A 19,582-nucleotide genomic window follows, 5' to 3' on the forward strand; every position below is an offset into this window, starting at 1 on the left:
AGTTGGGACCGACGGCGACCAAATAGAGATAGTTGGGACTAATACAAACCAATATACATTTTATTAAAGATCATTAGTTATAGCAACTAATAGTTTTATCAAAATTGAATATTGTTGCGAGATTAGGTTAGCTTCAATATACTAAAGAACAAGATGGTGTTACTTCTCATATCGGACCTTGACTTGCCACTAGAAGAGCTATCAGTTCTTGATCAGATGTACCTAGAGGCAAAGCTACACCCAGAAAGACTCGAGAGCCAATATGAGGTGGTATGGCTTCCGGTGGTGCCCAATCATAAGGCCACACCATGGACCCAGGAAAACCAGAGCGAATTTGAGGCGTTAAGAAATATGATGCCATGGTATTCAGTGTTTCACCCCTCATTACTTGATCCAGCGACGATTAAGTACATTAAGGATGTGTGGCACTTTGACCATAAATCGTTGCTTGTGGTGATAGATCCTCATGGCAGGATAGTCAACACCAATGCTCTACACATGATGTGGATATGGGGAAGCGTGGCTTTCCCGTTCACTAGCATGAAGGAAGAAGCACTTTGGCGTGAGGAAACTTGGAGGATTGAGTTGCTTGTCGATTCCATTGAGCCAAATATTTTCACTTGGGTACGTTAGCGTAACTCATATTTTATCTTAAACTTAACAACATAAGTACATTTGTCTTTTCATGGGTTTAGTGTTCAGAGTTAGTTTAGGGTTCAGCTTTACGCAAACATTTGTCTTTTTATGGGTTTAGTGTTCAGAGTTTAGGGTTCTACTTTACGCAAACACACACAATTTTATCTTAATGTTAATAGCATAAGTACAATTTTATTTTATGAGTTTAGTGTTTAAGGTTTAGGGTTCTGCTCTATATAAAGTAATATAATTTTGTTGACAGGTTGCTGAAGAAAAATACATTTGTTTGTACGGGGGAGAGGATTTGGAGTGGATTCGTCAATTTACATCAAACGCACAAGCAGTGGCTCGTAAGGCTGGAATCCAACTCGAGATGTTATATGTAGGGAAAAGCAACCTAGGGGAGAAAGTGAGGAAAAACAATGATATAATACGAGTTGAGAATCTTAGCCACGTGCTCCCGGACCTAACTCTAATATGGTTCTTTTGGGTTCGACTAGAGAGAATGTTGTACTCAAAACTCCAACATAGGATAGCATTAGATGAAGACCCGATTCTACATGAGATTAACGTGATGCTTACATATGATGAAAATGATCATGGTTGGGTCGTGATATGTCATGGGTCGAACGATTGGATGAGAAGGTCTTATGGTATCACGGTTTTAAAGAGTTTGAACAAATATAGTGAGTGGCAGGATAAGGTACAAAGCATGGTTTTCTACTGGCCTTAAATGAGTATCTTGAGGCAAACATGCTCCCGATGGCATCTATTTCGAGGTTTCCTACACGAGGTGACCGACACATGTTCTCATCCTCGGACGACAATGCCATGATGAAAAACATACTTTCCACACACGCTCCCGATGGCACCTATTTTGATGTCAACCCACTTCTTCAAATCATTGAGGACATCACGTATAGAGCCAATCTAGACACAAGCCATCATGTATGTTTTTTTTTTTTATACTTTGTTTATAAAATCATCCTAAAATTGAATATTTATTTTTTATTTGTAGGGTACTCAACCGGAAATAGATGCCATAGTTGATAGTGTGGTTTATAACGTTAGTGAGATGCTTGAAGCCATGGCATTAACGACTAATAAGGTTTCATATGTTATAAACGTTAAATATATTTATAAGATGAATGACTATAAACTTATAATATATTATACATATTTAGAGCCAGAGCGCGTTTTATAATCAATAATATGCTAATAACCGTGTGTAGGTTTCCTGCATAGGCATTGGAAGTGGCGATGCACATACAACCACCATAGGGATATTCCACATGCTTTCCAACTACGAGTGGGATGTAAAAGCAATTATTACACTAGCGTCTTTTATGGAGAACTATGGTGAGTTTTGGTTGGTGGTCCAGCTGTGCGTTTCGAATCAACTAGCTAAGTCCCGAGCCCACCTCAAGCAAATCCATGATGTGCTCGAGCGGGATGAAGCTCTCAAACCAAGGTTTGAGGCCGGAACTAACCTCTTCAAAGCCATGCTTGACTTGACTCATTGCATTGTTCAATTTAAGGATCTCCCAAGCAATACATTAGCCTGGATACTCCAGAACTCGTACGGCCACCAATCTTATTCCCACTGCGGTTTACTGGATCATTCGAAGCATCGTCGCGTGTACTTCCATTCTCATTAATCTAATCGGAACAGTACATGAGTATGTTTTCATCTCATTCTTTTTCCATTATACAGTCTATATAACTATACAACATCACTGTTAGAAAACTAGACAATTGTGATCGAAATTTACAAACAAAAAATCGGTTACAAAATTAGCAACTAATTTTCAACTGGAATCATAGCTAGTGCAAGCAGAATGCAAGATCAAGCACAATCAAGTCACAAAACAGTCACAAATTTTGCGTCATTATTGGAAAAATGAAGTAAATGACAAATTAAAGTTAAAGCAAGACCACATAATGAAAAATAAATAAATAACGACATTTTTTTAACATGAGTATGTATCATCTAACATTGTTTCACTACGAGTAAATTGGTAATTTCAGACCAGGCATTTTTTGAACATTATTTCAGTCTTAAATTGCTCACAAATGCCCGGTTTTTTAGTAACATAATTTCCCTTACAAATTCTCAAGAACCATAAATAACACATTTCAACATGCATAGGCATATCACCGCGACCACGGAAGCCTGGGAGGTATCAAGTTTGGCTCACAAGATCATCAACATTCATGATCACCTCAAGCATCTACTGGATCTATGCAATCATTATATTAGTAAGATAAAATATGCTAAATTAATATGGTCATTTACTGATAATCACTAGATTTTGAAACTAACATTTGATGATTAGATGAGAGGAAGCAGATTAAAGAATACCTAATGATTGTTCGCGTCATGGAGACTCCATATCTTGATAACACAAAGCAACTCAAGCAATTGATTTACCTAAAAGATGATCAACTACCATTGTACAAAGGCAGTACAAAGAATCGGGTGGGTGTTCATTATTTCTTGTTCGTACATTGGTTTTAATAAAGATCATTAGTTATAGCGACTAATAGTTTGATCATAACTGAATCTTGGTGCGAGATTAGGTTAGTATCGACATACTAAAGAAGAAGATGGTGTTGCCTTACATTTCGGAACTTGACTTGCCAGAAGATGAGTTATTAGTTCTTGACCATATGTACCAAGAGGCAAAGTTAAACCCGACAACAGCCGAGAGCCAGTTTGAGGTGGTCTGGCTCCCGGTGGAGCCCAATCATATGGAAACACCATGGACCCAGGAAAACCAAAGCAAATTTGAGTGGCTTTATGATGTCATGGTATTCAGTGTTTCACCCCTCGTTACTAGATCCAACAGTGATCAAGTACATTAAGGAGGTGTTGCACTTTAACCATAAACCATTGCACGTGGTGATGGATCCTCAGGGGAGGATCGTCAACACCAATGCTCTACACATGATGTGGATATGGGGAAGCGTGGCTTTCCCGTTTACTAGCATGAGGGAAGAAGCACTTTGGCGTGAGGAAACTTGGAGGATTGAGTTGCTTATTGATGGCAGCATCGAGCCACAAATTTTCAGTTGGGTACGTTAGCGTTACTTACATTTTATCTTAATCTAAACATGTATACATTTTTGTTTTATGGGTTTTTAGAGTTTGGAGTTATGCTCTACGCAAAACGCCAAAACCACATTTTTATCTTAATTAATCTTACCAAGAGAATTAGTTATTTTTATTTTATGAGTTTATTGTATAAGGTTCAGGGTTGTGCTTTATATACAATATAGTAGTTTTTTGTCAGGTTTTTGAGGTAAAGTACATTTGTTTTTACGGAGGGGGGGATTTGGAGTGGATTCGAAGATTTACAACAGCCGCACAAGCAGTGGCTCGTGAGTCTCGAATCCAGTGTTGGGAAAAGCAACCCAGGGGAGAAAGTGAGGAAAAACAACGATATAATCCGAGCTAACAATCTTAGCCATTATAGAGGTAAGGTACCAAAAAGATCCAAATACCCTTAAGTACCACCCGCGGATCACAGAAAATCCTCTTACAAGCCACCCGCGGGACACATGGGTCACCCGCATATCACGATAGAGGAGGAACGCCCTCGTAGCACGCGCGGAAGCATCCTGGCGTCCTCAGAAGTTGTCCGCAGGACAAGACATCTGTCCGCATAGCAACTGGAGGACAGTGCCTGCGGGCCAGCTGTCACCATTCATGTACTCTCTAGAAGAAGGCTCATGATTCTTACTTAGGGAATACGTGGCACACTAACCAATGAACAAAGGACACCTGGCCAGGTTGTTATAACCGTGCACATGGTCAGGGTGCGATCCATCCTATTAGCTGGTGACACGTGTCCAGGTTGTTATACCCATGCACATGGGACGTATAGCCCAACCTATCACAAGAAGACACGTGTCCAGGCGGTTATCAAAGATCTTCTAGAAGAGGACAGTTGTCCCAATCATCTTCCATCATCCTTCGGCTATAAATACCTTGTCAAACGGTATGAGGTATTCATTCACTCACCCACATTCTGACTACACTTAGTCTTTACATTTCAGTACTTTCTCCATTTACGAACGTTACTGATTCTCACGTCGGAGGGTGGTTATAAGAAGACCCCCCCCCTCTTGTCCTTCTTGTAACAAGACTCACGGTGTCTGTTTTGCAGGTTCCGGTCATTGGACTTTAGGAAGCCTTACTCATATCGTGGTAGTAGTTATTGTATTGCACCATGTGGACTCATTGGATCCAGGACCCATACTCGGAGAGTGGATCCGTGTTTCTTCATTGGCGCCAACCGTGATTTGTGTTAGAACAGCAATAGTTTTTGTTGGTTTTTTGGTTCGTTTGATATGAGTAAACCTCCTGAAGGGCCGACGGGAACCCCTGCAACTGGGTCACGTGTAACTAACACAGAAGCACCTCCGGATCTTAGTGTTTTTGCACGTACCACGACTCCAAGTGGCCGTACTCTTGAGCGAGTCACCGCTCCAGGATCACGGAACATTGACGTAATACCTGGGGGTTTTACCCTAGAAAACGTCACAGCACCAACCCGTCCCCCCAGATATGGGACGGGCCCCGGCACCAGAAGGTTCTAATTTGGGTAATCTCAGACAGATCACGGAAGAAACTCGCCGAAAGCGGTCAGTGTTGGATCTGGAAAATGATTCAGATGACTCTTACGTGGCGAGATCTCATCAAAGTAATTCCGGATCTAGGGGACATTTAACGCCTGAAGAATGGCTCCACGTGCAACAACAAGGTTTGGTGGCTGAATACGAGCGTAGAAAACGCAACGAGCGACTTCACGCTCGCACTTTGGATTATGAAGAATCCCCTAGGGGATCTCCTTCTCCTCCACCAACAGCGAGAGGAAGTCAAACCCGTTACAGTCAACAGATGGAACCAGATTTTGGTGAACTTCCGAGGCTACGTCCTCGTCCTCGCATAAATATGATGATGCCATCTTACTTAGAAGAGTTTGATGGTTACGATTCATCTTATCACCCGGGAGATTGCAGTATGTATACCGGTGACAGTAGGATGAGTTCTCAGGCAAAAAACAGCTGTCCGCATGACGTAATCCGCCATACCGAATACCATAGCAATGCGGAACAAGACTTTACCAAACCATATCGCCCCGCGGCTTTCGCCGAAAAATCAAAGTTCATAGCAAGTATTGTCACATCACCCTTTCCTGTTAATGCTAAAATACCTACATCGGTGGGTAAATATAACGGTATGAATGATCCGAGTGATCATCTCCAAAACTTTATTGCGGTCGGTGGTGTTAGTGGTTGGACGCTTCCCTATTGGTGTCACATGTTCGCATTGACACTAACAGGGGCAGCAAGAGAGTGGTTTGAAAAGTTACCTAACGGTGAAATTTCCAGTCGGGACGATCTGGTGAAAAAATTTTCCAAACACTTCAGCCATCAGAAAAAACATACGCGAGACCAATCAGAAATTTTGGATGTTGTTCTCCACGATAACGAGTCCATAGAAGATTTTATTACCAGGTTCAATGACGAGAGCTTGAACATCGGCGGAATCAGCAAATACATGCTTCGTGGTGCCTTCCACAAAAACGTCAAATGTGACGATTTAGTTCGCACACTTACGGGCAGAGATGGAATGCCAAAAGAGTGGGACGACCTGATGGACTGCGGCAAAGGTGTATGCTAACACTGAGAAAACATTGAAGAATGGTAACACGAAGCAAAAGTTTAAAGTTGAATTTCAGAATCCAAGACCTAACAGACAGGCGAAAGGACCTATCTGGTCAAGGCTTCAACCAAGTGCGGAAGTGTCAAAACCATTTGATGCAAGATCCCTTATAGGCAACAAGAACAAAGCAGGACCCGCAAGCTGAGGTCTCAACAATTGGACTCCTCTTTCAAAGACTCCCGCTAAAATTCTCACTACAGAGAATATAAAATTCAGAAAACCACAACCACTAACAAGATCGTTCTTGGATGCTACCAAACACTGTTCGTATCATGACGACATTGGTCATAATACGAATGAATGTAGATCATTAAAAAACGAAATAGAGACGACTGTGAAATCCGAAAAGCTCAAGCACTTGGTAAAAAATGGAACACCGGACGATGGAAAAGCACCCGTTCGAGACATCCAAGGCCCGAGTAAGAAGCAAATTAAAGATTTGAACGTTCATATGATACAAGGCGAGTCCCATACAGGGAATAAGAGAAAAGAATCTGATGATAAAGAGTGGAAGAATGAGCCAGTGATCTTCCCTCGAATTAAAGGGGGTCCAAACAATAAGAATCCCCTAATCATCACGGCCCTCTTCGGGCACTATCGTTCTCACTACGTCTTCTTCGACACCGGCAGCACATCGGACATCATGTATGAACAATGCTTCGATCAGCTTGACGAAGAAGATAAAGAAATATTGAAACTCATCCAAGCTCTGGTGTCGGGATTTGGAGGAGAAATAATGCATCCACGAGGTGTAATTTCATTACCAGTCACTCTTAGTGATGGAATTCATTCGAGGACAGAGGAGGTCGAATTTCTGGTTTTGCCAGCAACATCAAGACATGGTATCATCCTTGGACGAGAAGCGATTGGTGATTTCAGTGCTCATTCGTCCACGGCACACGGTGTAGTGGGAGTCCCAACTTGTACTGGCATCGCATTAATTCATGTTAACAGGCACTTCTTCACAACCGAGAGCTCAAAACCTAGCAAGATTTCAAAACAGTCTTTGAGGACTGAACCGGAAAAATGGGTTTTGAACAAAAAGTTCCCTGATCAAACTGTAACAATTGGACCTGCTATCTCCGAGATAGTACGGACATTCTTGAAACAGTTATTATCGAAAAATATCGATGTTTTCGCGTGGCAACCTGCGAACATGACGGGTGTCCCGCAGAACATTGTGGAACACAAAACTAAGGGTAAACCCGTTGTTTACGCCAATTGTTCAAAAACAACGCAAGATGGGTCCGGAACAAACAAAAGCAATGAATGAACAAGTCCATGACCTCTTGCAGGCAGGGATCATTCGTCCAATCCGTTACCAAACATGGGTCGCCAACCCAGTCATTGTCCCCAAAAGCAATGGGGCATGGCGGATGTGTATCGATTTCAAGGACCTAAATAAAGCATGTCCGAAGGATTGTTACCCTTTACCCAAAATAGATCTCAAGGTTGATGCTGTAGCACCATTCAAATTTAAGTGCTTCCTGGATGCCTACAAAGGCTATCACAAGATCCGCATGGCAGCGGGCGATGAGGACAAAACAGCATTTCGTACCAATCAGGGCACCTTTTGTTACAAAATGATGCCTTTTCGGACTGAAAAATACGGGGGCCACATATCAACGATTGATGGACATAGCGTTTAAAAGTCAAATTGGTCGAAATCTAGAGGTGTATATGGATAATCTCGTAATCAAAAGTGTTGAGGAAGATCAAATGTTGAGAGATATCGAAGAGACATTCGACACTTTGAAGAGTATCAACATGAAGTTGAATCCAGCCAAGTGTTCATTTGGAATGGAAGAAGGAAATTTTCTGGGTGTGATTGTCACGGATGCGGGCTTCAAAGCTAATCCAGATAAAGTTCAAGCTATAGCCCGCATGCCTTCCCCGTCCTCCCTCAAAGAAGTACAGACACTCAATGGGCGTTTGGTTGCTTTGAATCGATTCTTGGCAAACCATGCAGCCAAATCTCACCCATTTATTTCAACGCTAAGAAATTGCCTGAAAAAAGCACATTTCAATTGGACTGCGGAAGCAGAACAAGCTTTTGTGGAGGTTAAAAAATGTTTGATGGAGCTTTCCACGTTAACAGCACCTATTTCGGGGGAACCTTTAACGTTATACCTATCAGCTTCAGACATTGCCTTCGGGGCCGTCCTTCTGACATATCGAAAGAATATTCAAACACCGATCTACTACGTCAGCAGAATACTATCGGACCCGGAAACAAGGTACTCCATGCTTGAAAAACTTGTTTTAGCACTGGTTTATGTTGCCCGACGCCTCCGCAAGTACTTTCAAGGGCACCCCATCAATGTTTTAACCGGATATAAGCTCAAAAAAGTTCTCAGTAAGCCTGAATTATCTGGGTGACTGGCCAAATGGGCCATCGAGCTAGGTGAACATGCAATAGAGTACAAACCTAGACCAGCAATCAAAGAACAGGTGTTGGCGGACTTCTTAACAGAAGTTCTGCGTCACAAAGAAAAAGAATGTTTAATCGAGCAACAACCCCAAGCACCTCCGGAATTGGGACAGATTTGGTCTTTACTCACGGATGGAGCTTCAAGCAGTGAGGGATGTGGCGCAGGCCTCAGGCTAGTCAACCCCGAAGGCCATGAGTTTACGTATGCCGGATTTCAAAAGTACCAACAACGAGGCAGGGTATGAAGCTTTCTTGGCAGGCTTGCGGATAGCCAAAAAGCTTGGGGTTAAGCATTTAGAAGCCCGAGTGGATTCCATGTTAATTGCGGGACAGATCAATGGTACATATGAAGCAAAGAATGATATCATGGCTTCATATGTATCACAGGCGAAAGATTTGATGCTCCAGTTCTCTTCTTGCAAAGTCATTCATATAAAGAGAAGTGAAAACAAATCAGCAGACGCTCTCAGTAAATTGGCCTCAACGAACTTCGAACATTTTGCCAAAGACATCCGCATCGAAGTATTAGATCGCCCGTCTGTACCGCAACATCAGGTTTTAGTGATCCAAACGGGAGTAGAATCCTGGATGACACCCATTGTAGCATACTTGTCATCCGGAGCACTTCCGGAAGGAAAAGCAGCGGCCCGGAAGATAAAGCACAAAGCCTTGAACTACCAGATACTTGACGGTATTTTATACCGACGTTCTTTCCTTGGCCCACTACTTCGATGTGTAGATGCCGAGGACGCGAATTATTTAATCAGAGAGGTTCATGAAGGCATTTGTGGTCTTCACGCGGGTCCGCGGATGGTCGTAGCAAAGGTAATGAACGCTGGATATTACTGGTCGGGGATGCATATGGATGCTGTACGTAAAATCAGGAAGTGTGATTCATGTCAACGCCATGCTCCTAACACGCTTCGACCAAAGAACGAGTTAGTCCCAGTCACTTCAGCTTGGCCGTTCCAGAAATGGGCAGTGGACATAATGGGACCTTTCCCTGAAGCCCCCGGACGCGTCAAATTCCTGATAGTAGCCATTGACTACTTTACAAAATGGGTGGAGGCCAAACCAGTTGCTTCTATAACAGCAGCAAGTGTTAAAAAATTCTTGTGGGAATTCATCATATGCCGTTTTGGCCTCCCTCTAGAGCTAGTTAGTGACAACGGGACACAATTCGCGGACAGTGGGTTGCAAGAATGGTTAAAAGAGTTGCACATTTTTCAAATCTTCACTTCCGTAGCCCACCCGCAAGCGAATGGTCAAGTCGAGAGAACCAATCGGACAATCAAATAAGGAATCAAAATGAGATTGGGAACGAAACGAACGGGATGGGTGGACGAATTGCCCCATGTACTATGGGCCTTCCGCTCTCAAAGGAATTCCAGTAATTCCGTAACCCCCTTCAGTTTAACATATGGCACAGAAGCCATGATTCCCGCCGAGATTGGTATCCCATCCGCCAGAATTCTTATGATTGACGATAATGATCATGAACTCCGGATGAACCTCGACCTCCTCGAAGAAAGAAGAGAAATGGCATTGATCCGCGAGCATAATTACAAACGACAGTTGCAAAAATATTATGACTCGCGGGTTCAAAGATGTGAATTCGATGCGGGTGACTATGTCTTCCACAACAATGAAGCCTCAGGGCGAGAGCTCCCAGGCAAGTTGGCCCCAACTTGGGAAGGACTTTATAAAATTCAGAAAGTTTTATCTAAGGGTGCCTACAAGTTAGAGAGGTTGACGGGACGGAAATCCCTAGAACTTGGAATGGGGCCCAACTGAAAAAATGTTACATTTAGTTGGTTTTTCTTTTGGCCTGCGCGCCTAACTAGACGTTAAAAACCTTTGTAATTTCATGCCCTAGTTATGAAAATTTTCATTTCAGTCATTTGAGACTTGTATTATCACGTAATCCTTTATTGGCATACAAAGAAGATCCTACAAAACACTTATATTACGACAAATAAACAAAGTGTACCGGATGCAAAATTAAACCTTCTTCATTTACACAAATGGGATTACAACAAAAAAAAAAGTCAAGCTACAAGAACAAAAAAATTTATGATGCGGCATCTTTAGGCCCCACACCTTCGCCTTCCGCATCTTCAGCATCTTCTTCTTCTTCTTCTTCTTCGTTTCCTCCATCAAGTTCAAGAAGAGTCTTTAATTGCTGAATGCTATCCTCCTCATCAGCAAGCCTGGATATCTGCTCCGTCAAAGAAAATTTCAAAGAATCAAAATCCTTTGATTTCTGCTTCAAAATATCAACAGTATCTTTGCCGGCAAACACATACTCCTCAGGAAGCTTAGAAGTCGAGCCAAACTGATAACCTTCTTGAAAAGCCTAGTTGGCGACCGGCTTGCTTCGAAGCTTTGAGGAGGATAGCAACACAGTTCGTCACTCGCTCGAACATCGGCAATGACCAGTTGATACAATCATATATAAGTAACTCTAAAAACACTTAGATTATTTATGACAAGTAAAAGGTGCATACTTTGGGAATCGCCTCCGCCAGTAGCCATTTTTGGTCCGCCTTGGCCCGGACAAGTTCCATTTTATGTTTAGCACAATCCAAGGCTTGATCACGGCTTTTGGCATTTAGATCAGCCAAGCGTTTGTCTTTGGCCACCGATTCAGCCTGAAGGGCCTCCAGCAACTTGGTCTTTTTCTCAGCCATCATCTTCGATTGTTCATCCAGTTGCTTTTGGAGAGTAACCTTGGGCTCCTCGGCAGCAGACCGAGCAGCTTTCTCCGTCTCCAGGGCCTGGCTGGTTTCTCTAGCTTCATTTATAGCCTTAAGGGCTTCTTCTTTAGCATCGGAAGCAGAGGCCGCCAGTTCATCCCATTGTTCATTCATCGCCAACCAATCCCTGGTTATTTCATGGGTGGTGGAAATAGTGTTCGCCAAATAGTAAGAATGAGAGTTTAGCAATTCTTGGCGAACACTAAGGCGACGTCTCTCCGTTTCACTAGCCAGAAGACACTCCCCCAAGAATTCAAAGCATACGTCCACATCTCGGAATGTTGAATCTCGGCGTAAGGACCAGTTAGGTTGATGAGGGGTGGGGTCTTCCTCCTCAGGAGAAGGAGAAGTCGGAGAAGCATACGGAAATGTGATCATACCTCCTTAATCCCTGAAGTGGTATACATTATTAGAAGGCGACACCTTAGCATGAACAGCGGTGTCGGCCTCTTTCTTCTTCAGTGGGGAGTCATCCGCCACAATAACCGAATCTTTGGCAGTGTTAGGAGGCGGTGGTGGCGGACGAACAGGAGAATCCTTCAAACCGGAAATACCTTCAGAAAGGTTATCCAGGTTCACTGAAAAACATTAACAATGGGTTAGAAACATTCCAATTCAAAACAGATAAAAAATAAAGTAAACTTTACAAACCCAGCGAAGGGTCATCTGCATCAAGCTGTTCCAAACGAGCCTCCAAGGCGGAAGAAGTTGTTTTCTTGGGTTTTTTCTTCTTTAAGGCAATCTTCACAGGATTAACCTTGCGCTTACCCGCCGCCTTGGAAACACCCGCGTCAACGACCGGACGTTGGCCTTCAGCAGTAACATCATCGGGTCCTGGACCCTCAACTTCCACAGTGGCAGCAGCGTCATCTTGGCCCGTTGATTGAATAGTCGCTGCTCGTTGACGGGTGAGACCTGCAGTTGAGCCCATAATTTTGTTAACATCAATCGAACATATTTCTCCAGACAGTGACGACTCCTCGCTAGACGAGAAGAGCACAATCACTCCGCTGGATAGCAGTCACATGTTTGGGTTTCAAAGCGCCCTCACCTTTCTGGATGCATTCTTTAACATACGCCTCACCTTTGGCATACATCGCCTCGAAAACTTTGGGTTCCGGGCGGAAAGCTGTAGGAAACACGAAATTAGAACGGATACGCTCAAGAAAGGACGCATCCCTTTTATCGATTGGGCGGCGCACCATCATTCCCCCCTTGCGATCCAACAAAGTGCTAAAGGAGGAACCTTCACCTACAAAAAGCAAGAAAACAAATTAGAAAATTCTTAATGACAAAACAGAGATAACAACAAACTTACTCTTGTCGGTCTCCTCGTAGTACGGTTCCAGAGTTGGAAATGGCCACAATCGGCTCATCCTCGCACTCACCATTGCCCCTTCGTGGATTGGGCGCATGGGAGTCGGTGTGGAGATCAACATTTGATACCATGCCTGATCTTCATGGGCGGAGGCCACAACCACTGGCATAGCCTCTTTCGCCTTCCGTTTATGCATCGCGAAAGGAATAACATCCTCTCGGATCCAGAAAAATTTAGGTTTCCAGCTATGGAGGCTACGGAGCCATTCCGTGCCTATAACCCTCTTCTCCACAGTCGTGAAGCTGTACCATCCGTCACGGAAGGTCATCTTGTAAAAAACGGCGAACATGCCAACAGTCGGTTCAAGGTTGTGGGTCTGGCAATAGAATTTGAAGTGTCGAATCCTCAACATCCCGAAGAGATGGTTCTGGGAAAGATGAATCCTATAAGTTGCCAAGACCGATTGGACAAATTTGGTAATCGGAATCCGGAAGTTCCCCGTTGTAAAGTGGTCTATGTATACAGCTATTTTCTTTGAAGGCAAACTAGTAGCAATAGAACCACTAGCAGGAAGTTCTGGTTCCCACTCCGTCGTCAATCCATTAACATTGACAACATCATTAGAGTCTTCTTCTTTAAGACAAACGGCAACCTCGTCGATAGTAGGGGTACTCTTCTTTTCTTTAGCCATCGGAATAACAGTAAGATGAAGAAATCACATAAAAAGGGAAGAAATCTAAGAGAAGGTTGAAAATCTCGAGCGTTTGAAAGAAATCTAAAAGTGATAAAGATTAAGTGGAAACCACAAAGGTCATATTTATACTCATCGCAATTAATGTGATCCATAAAGTGCCAGAGGAGAGAGAAACCGCGGACCGTCAGATGACTGACACGTCAGGTGGGAAATTCAAGATAGTGAAAACAGACTGTCGGCGGCGTCATATACGTCTTGTCAGTTACCCTCAAGAAATTTCTCTCTCCACCACGTCACCATAGTTATCCAAACTTTCAAACATTTCAAAAAAGTTGAAGATCTCAATAAAAATCTTCTCAACAGATATTAAAAACAGTATAAGGGTCACAGAAGGGCAAAAAGAAATATTCCTCATTAATGGTCCAAAAAATTACAAGAAGGAAAAGAAAAAATTTACAAGTGATAGAAGTGGTAAACCTATCCTAAGGGTTTGAGGTGGATGGGCCTTCCGGACCCTTCAACGACGTGTCTTCCGAAGAGTCATCCTCAGAGTCTTCCTCAAGATAAGTCTTCAAAAGTTGTACGCCGTCATATGCGGAAGCAAATTCTGGAAGCACATCTTGTAGAGGGAAGACTAAAGCGTCATGTTCCTTAACTCGGTTGACACGATCTTGTTTGACGTTTACGCCATAGAGCGGATGATCTTTAAATGTGCGGTTACCTCGCGCGTAGTTCACTCCTCATGGAAACCTGTAACACGCCCGAGGGATGAAGAAGCAGCCATCACATTGGCGAGGCTGTCATTCAGCTCTTTACTTCCTTTGATATGGCGGACAACCTTTTAAGACAAAAACATAAGTCCCCAATACCAAAGGTAAGAATAAAACAACAAATGATAAAGTTTAACTTACAGCATCAACTCTCCGAGCAAGGAACCACTGGCGATCCTGCTCCGCACGCTTTGCCCGCGCTCGGAACTCCTTGGCTTCCACAGTAGTTTCCTCATGAGCTTGAAGGAGAGAGTCATAGGCAGCCTGAATTTCAATAGCACTTTGATCCTTAAGTTCGGCCCGCTCCTTCTGCAGCTTTAGCTAAGCTTCAAAATCGTGAATCCGTGCACCTTGAAGAGCTACTTGATTCTCTAATGAAGAGTTAGCCTCTTGAGCACAAGTTAACTCGTCTCTTTCCCTCTGAGCCTTAGCTCGAGCAGCTTCAAGAACGGAATTTTGCTTTTCACAGGCTTCCTTCCATAGACGAGCAGCCTCTGCATTGCGATCCTGCTCGTTTTTAAGGGCGATCTCCGCATCAGATTGTTTCCATTTGGCGGTTTGGGCAGCAATACGATACTCCTCAGCCTCCTTCTTGGCAACCTCAGTCGCCCGACGAGCCTCTCCCACCTTCCCGCTCAAAGTACGCCATTCGCTTAACACTTCCTGGCTACCAGCCAAAGCGTTAGCTAAATGATCAGCCACATTCTTGTGAAGATCATGGCGGGAAAGGTCTCGTTGATATGCCATCTCAGCAGGTGGTGTACAATGCTCAACGAAATCCATACAAGTTCTAGCTTGGGAGAACCGGGATCCGTTAGTAATGCCCCATGGAGGAACAAACAACTCATGTTTGTCTCCCAAGCCTGTATCACCGTAATAACGGGAAGCCGAAGGTTTAAGGCGAGCTGGGGTAGAAAAAGGTTGTTGCGGAGGAGAAGACTCCACATTTCTAACATTTTCTTCGTTTACAGCAGGATTGTCCTGCTGATCACCAGTGCCACCCCCACCTTGAAACAAGTAATCAAAACGGGTATCACGACCAGACTGGTTGTCTGGACCTTCTGTTGAAACACCAGTTGGAGGAGTTGGCATCCTCTCATCTACAGTAACATCAACCAAAGGGGAGGTTGGTCGGTCCTCCATACCAGTAACATCAGGCGGAGTAGAAGGTCTATCCTCCGCCTCTCCCCTTGAATAAGGGGATGATGGCTTGTCAATATGTGGAGTTGGTGTGGATAGCTTCTCTGGTATTTCCTCACTGAAGATTAACGGATCTACATAACAAAGTTACACTTAGCCAAACACTTATAAAAAAGAACATAATAAAAGATGACACACACCTTCAACAGTGTCAAGACGGTCTGGAAGGCTATACTGTGGCTTCTTGGGACGGTAAATTTTTTGTTTTTTCTTTGATGGTCCCGCCTCAGTATCTGCAGCTTCTACGTTTGTATGACCCGTCTGAGAAGCTACAAAAGCTCTTTTTCTCTCCAATTCTGCTAACAAAGACGAGACAGAGGAAAATTCAGAAGTACCCTCATCAGAGTCTTCTTCTTCTTCCGAAGTGGAAAGCTGAGAAACATCTCCATCATCATCGCTTGATGATAAGATGGCAATCGCTCCATCGGAAGTAACGACAGTAAGGGGAGGAGGGTCTAGAACATACGCACCTGTTTCGAAGGTGCCATTTGAAATTACAGGTTCAGCCCGAACCTTCTTCGGGAACAGAAAATGGGACTTAGTTTTGTCAAGTATGGGTTGGTCCCCCGCCTCGCGGATACTTTTTCAGACACACCCTCTGTCCTCAAAAAGAGCATTAATCATAGAACTCCGACCTGAAAAAGATAGGAGCTTAATCATAAAAATATTCAAGCAAGCAAAGAGACAGTAAAAGGAAACTTACCTTCATTCAAGTCGACGAAAATGGGCTCCATAAATTCTGTTGGCCACAAACGGCTCATGCCAGCCCACACTAGAGCTTCTTCCGGCAAGGCTCGCATGGGTGTCGGTTCCATTGTGAGTACATGATACCATTCTTAGCCCTCATGAGCAGCGGTAACAACGTCAGGAAGGGCGGAATTTACTGGGCGGTGAACCATATCTAACGGTACCCACGTCCTCAGAAATCCAAAAAAACTTGTTCCGCCAGTCCTTGGACCCTTTTTCAACTTCATATCCGATACTCCAATCGGAAAACCCTTGACACGTGTACCAACCATTACGGTTAGCAAGACGATAAAACACTGGAAATCGGTCAATGTGTGGCACCATGTCGCGTGCTATGCATACAAATTCATAGTGACGAATCCGCATCATAGCACGAGGATGCAATTGGGATAAGTGGATCCCATACGCAGTTATCAATCTCTGCAAAAATTTTGTTATAGGTAGACGAAAATTTCCATAAACAAAGTAATCGGCATACAAAGCCATTTTTCCAGGCGGTGGAAAACTGGCTATAGAACCAATAGAAGGGAACTCTGGTTCCCACTCGGGTGGAATACCATAAGTTTTCAACAATTTTTCATACTCTGCATAGTCCCAGGTGACTTCTGTCTCGTCAACCTCAGTTTGAACATTCGACATTATAGAAAGATCTGATGAGAGAATATAAGAAAGTTCACTACTTTATCAGAGAGAAAATTAAGAAGATAATCAGAAGAAAAGAGCGATAATACCTCAAAAAGAAGGAGTTTCTCCTTATTTATACCCATCGCAATCAATGCGATGGGATACGAACAGTGGGGAGAGAAGTTCATCACCCAATCATTGATTGCCACGTCACGCGGGAAATTCGAAAAAGAGAAAAAGTTGTACATTCGGGTACAGTGACAGCAGTCAAAAACATTCCATCACCTGTTCACGTGCCTGCGAGTGGTCAACTTGTCCTTTTTCATGATTATCTATACCAACAGAAGATGTTTTCTACCTAACTTCCGAACAACAAAAATCCCTAGCACACATTAAGTCCAGAATTTCACCCGCATAAAGACTTCACATGGAAGAAACACTAGACTAGGGGGGACTTATAGAGGTAAGGTACCAAAAAGACCCAAATACCCTTAAGTACCACCCGCGGATCACAGAAAATCCTCTTATAAGCCACCCGCGGGACACATGGGTCACCCGCATATCACGATAGAGGATGAACGTCCTCGTAGCACGCGCGGAAGCATCCGGGCGTCCTCAGAAGTCGTCCGCAGGACAAGACATCTGTCCACATAGCAACTGGAGGACAGTGCCTGCGGGCCAGCTGTCACCATTCAAGTACTCTCTAGAAGAAGACTCATGATTCTTACTTAGGGAATACGTGACACACTAACCAATGAACAAATGACACCTGGCCAGGTTGTTATAACCGTGCACATGGTCAGGGTGCGATCCATCCTATTAGTTGGTGACACGTGTCTAGGTTGTTATACCCATGCACATGGGACATATAGCCCAACCTATCATAAGAAGACATGTGTCCAGGCGGTTATCAAAGATCTTCTAGAAGAGGACAGCTCTCCCAATCATCTTCCATCATCCTTCGGCTATAAATACCTTGTCAAACGGTATGAGGTATTCATTCACTCACCCACATTCTGACTACACTTAGTCTTTACATTTCAGTACTTTCTCCATTTACGAACGTTACTGATTCTCACGCCGAATGGTGGTTACAGGAAGACCCCCCCCCCCCTCCTGTCCTTCCTGTAACAAGACTCACGGTGTCTGTTTTGCAGGTTCCGGTCATTGGACTTTAGGAAGCCTTACCCTTATCATGGTAGTAGTTATTGTATTGTACCCTGTGGACTCGTTGGATCCAGGACCCATACCCGAGGAGTGGATCCGTGTTTCTTCAGCCATGTACTCCCGAACCTAACTCTAATATGGTTCTTTTGGGCTCGACTCGAGAGCATGTTGCACTCAAAACTCCAACACGGGAACATTTGATGAAGACCCGATTCTACATGAAATTAACGTGATGCTTACATATGATGGAAGCGATGAGGGTTGGGCCGTGATATGTCGTGGGTCGAATGATTGGATGAGAAGGTCAGATGGTATCACGATTTTAACAAGTTTGACCAAGTATAGCGAGTGGCGGGATGATGCACAAAAGAGGGGTTTTCTACCGGCTTTAAACGACCATCTTGAGGCAAATCGGCCCCTACATCATTGTAACCGTTTAATCTTACGGGGTACCACTGAGAATTATGTGTCGGGGAGAGTTGTTTGCGTTGCATGCGGACGGTTTATGGAGAGGTTATTATTGTACCGATGCTGCACTGACTAAGTACGATTATATTATGCTTCTTGAATTATAGATTGAGGAGATGTTGGTGACTCGTGTGTATAATATGTTACGATTAAGTGGTTTTTTGTTTATTTTTACATTGTGAGTATAATGAAGTTGAATTGAATATATAATATAAGTGACGTTTATTTGTGTTTAAACAGCCCCTATAGCTCTGTGGTTCGATCCTGCATGGGAGCATTTTTTACATTTTATTATTAATAAATGCAATATATATTTATATATATATATATACATGTTATAATACAAAAATAGGAAGAAAATGGCAGAGTTAAATTGGGAGAAATGGTGTTCGTTTTCTTTTTAAGAAATGTACGTAATGTATTGGTATAAACGTAGTGGGTGTGTAGATTGTATCTTGTCTAGCTTCTTGCTAGTCTTGTTCATTCATGTAATAAAATTAGCCGTTCAAAAAAATATATATATATATGTTATAATACAAAAATCAATTTTTTACTTGATGAAGACTGTTTAAAACTCGTGTTGATTAAATATTGAAACCAACTTTTGTTTTATCTCAAAAGATGACCGGAATTTACGGTGTTTGTGGTGCTCAAGAAACTCAACTTGAAAAAAATAATAATAAAGAAGAAAGTTTATTTGGGGGGTATGGCATTCAATTGTTGGCCAATATATAATGATGCAGATTGAGTTTTTTTTTTTTTTTTAATGCAATGGATCTGCAAGAGTTTGAAGTATAAGCATGCATGATTCCATATGCAATTATTTTTGTATCGGATTACTAACGAGTAATATTCTATAACAATACTAACGGTGTTATGGATCGTATTACTATCTTCAATAAAATACATAGGGTATGTTGCACCAATCATGTATGATATAAGCTATACTATTTCTTCGTATTTCTATTATCATTTTGTAAACAAATAAACTAATTAACAAAAAATAAAATTATGTAAAAATAGTACGACTTATATCACAC

The 19,582-nt window shown here is 42.9% G+C and overlaps 1 pseudogene; it reads left to right on the forward strand.

Moving 5' to 3' along the window:
• The first annotated feature begins 1,095 nt into the window (after positions 1-1,095).
• On the forward strand, positions 1,096-18,810 carry LOC143591656 (protein SIEVE ELEMENT OCCLUSION B-like; annotated as a pseudogene).
• The last annotated feature ends 772 nt before the right edge of the window (positions 18,811-19,582 follow it).

The sequence above is a fragment of the Bidens hawaiensis genome, unplaced genomic scaffold (assembly GCF_021521415.1).
Source record: "Bidens hawaiensis isolate Kalapana, Puna unplaced genomic scaffold, B.hawaiensis_p1.1 tig00039976_1, whole genome shotgun sequence".
In the NCBI taxonomy this organism is placed as follows: Eukaryota; Viridiplantae; Streptophyta; class Magnoliopsida; order Asterales; family Asteraceae; genus Bidens; species Bidens hawaiensis.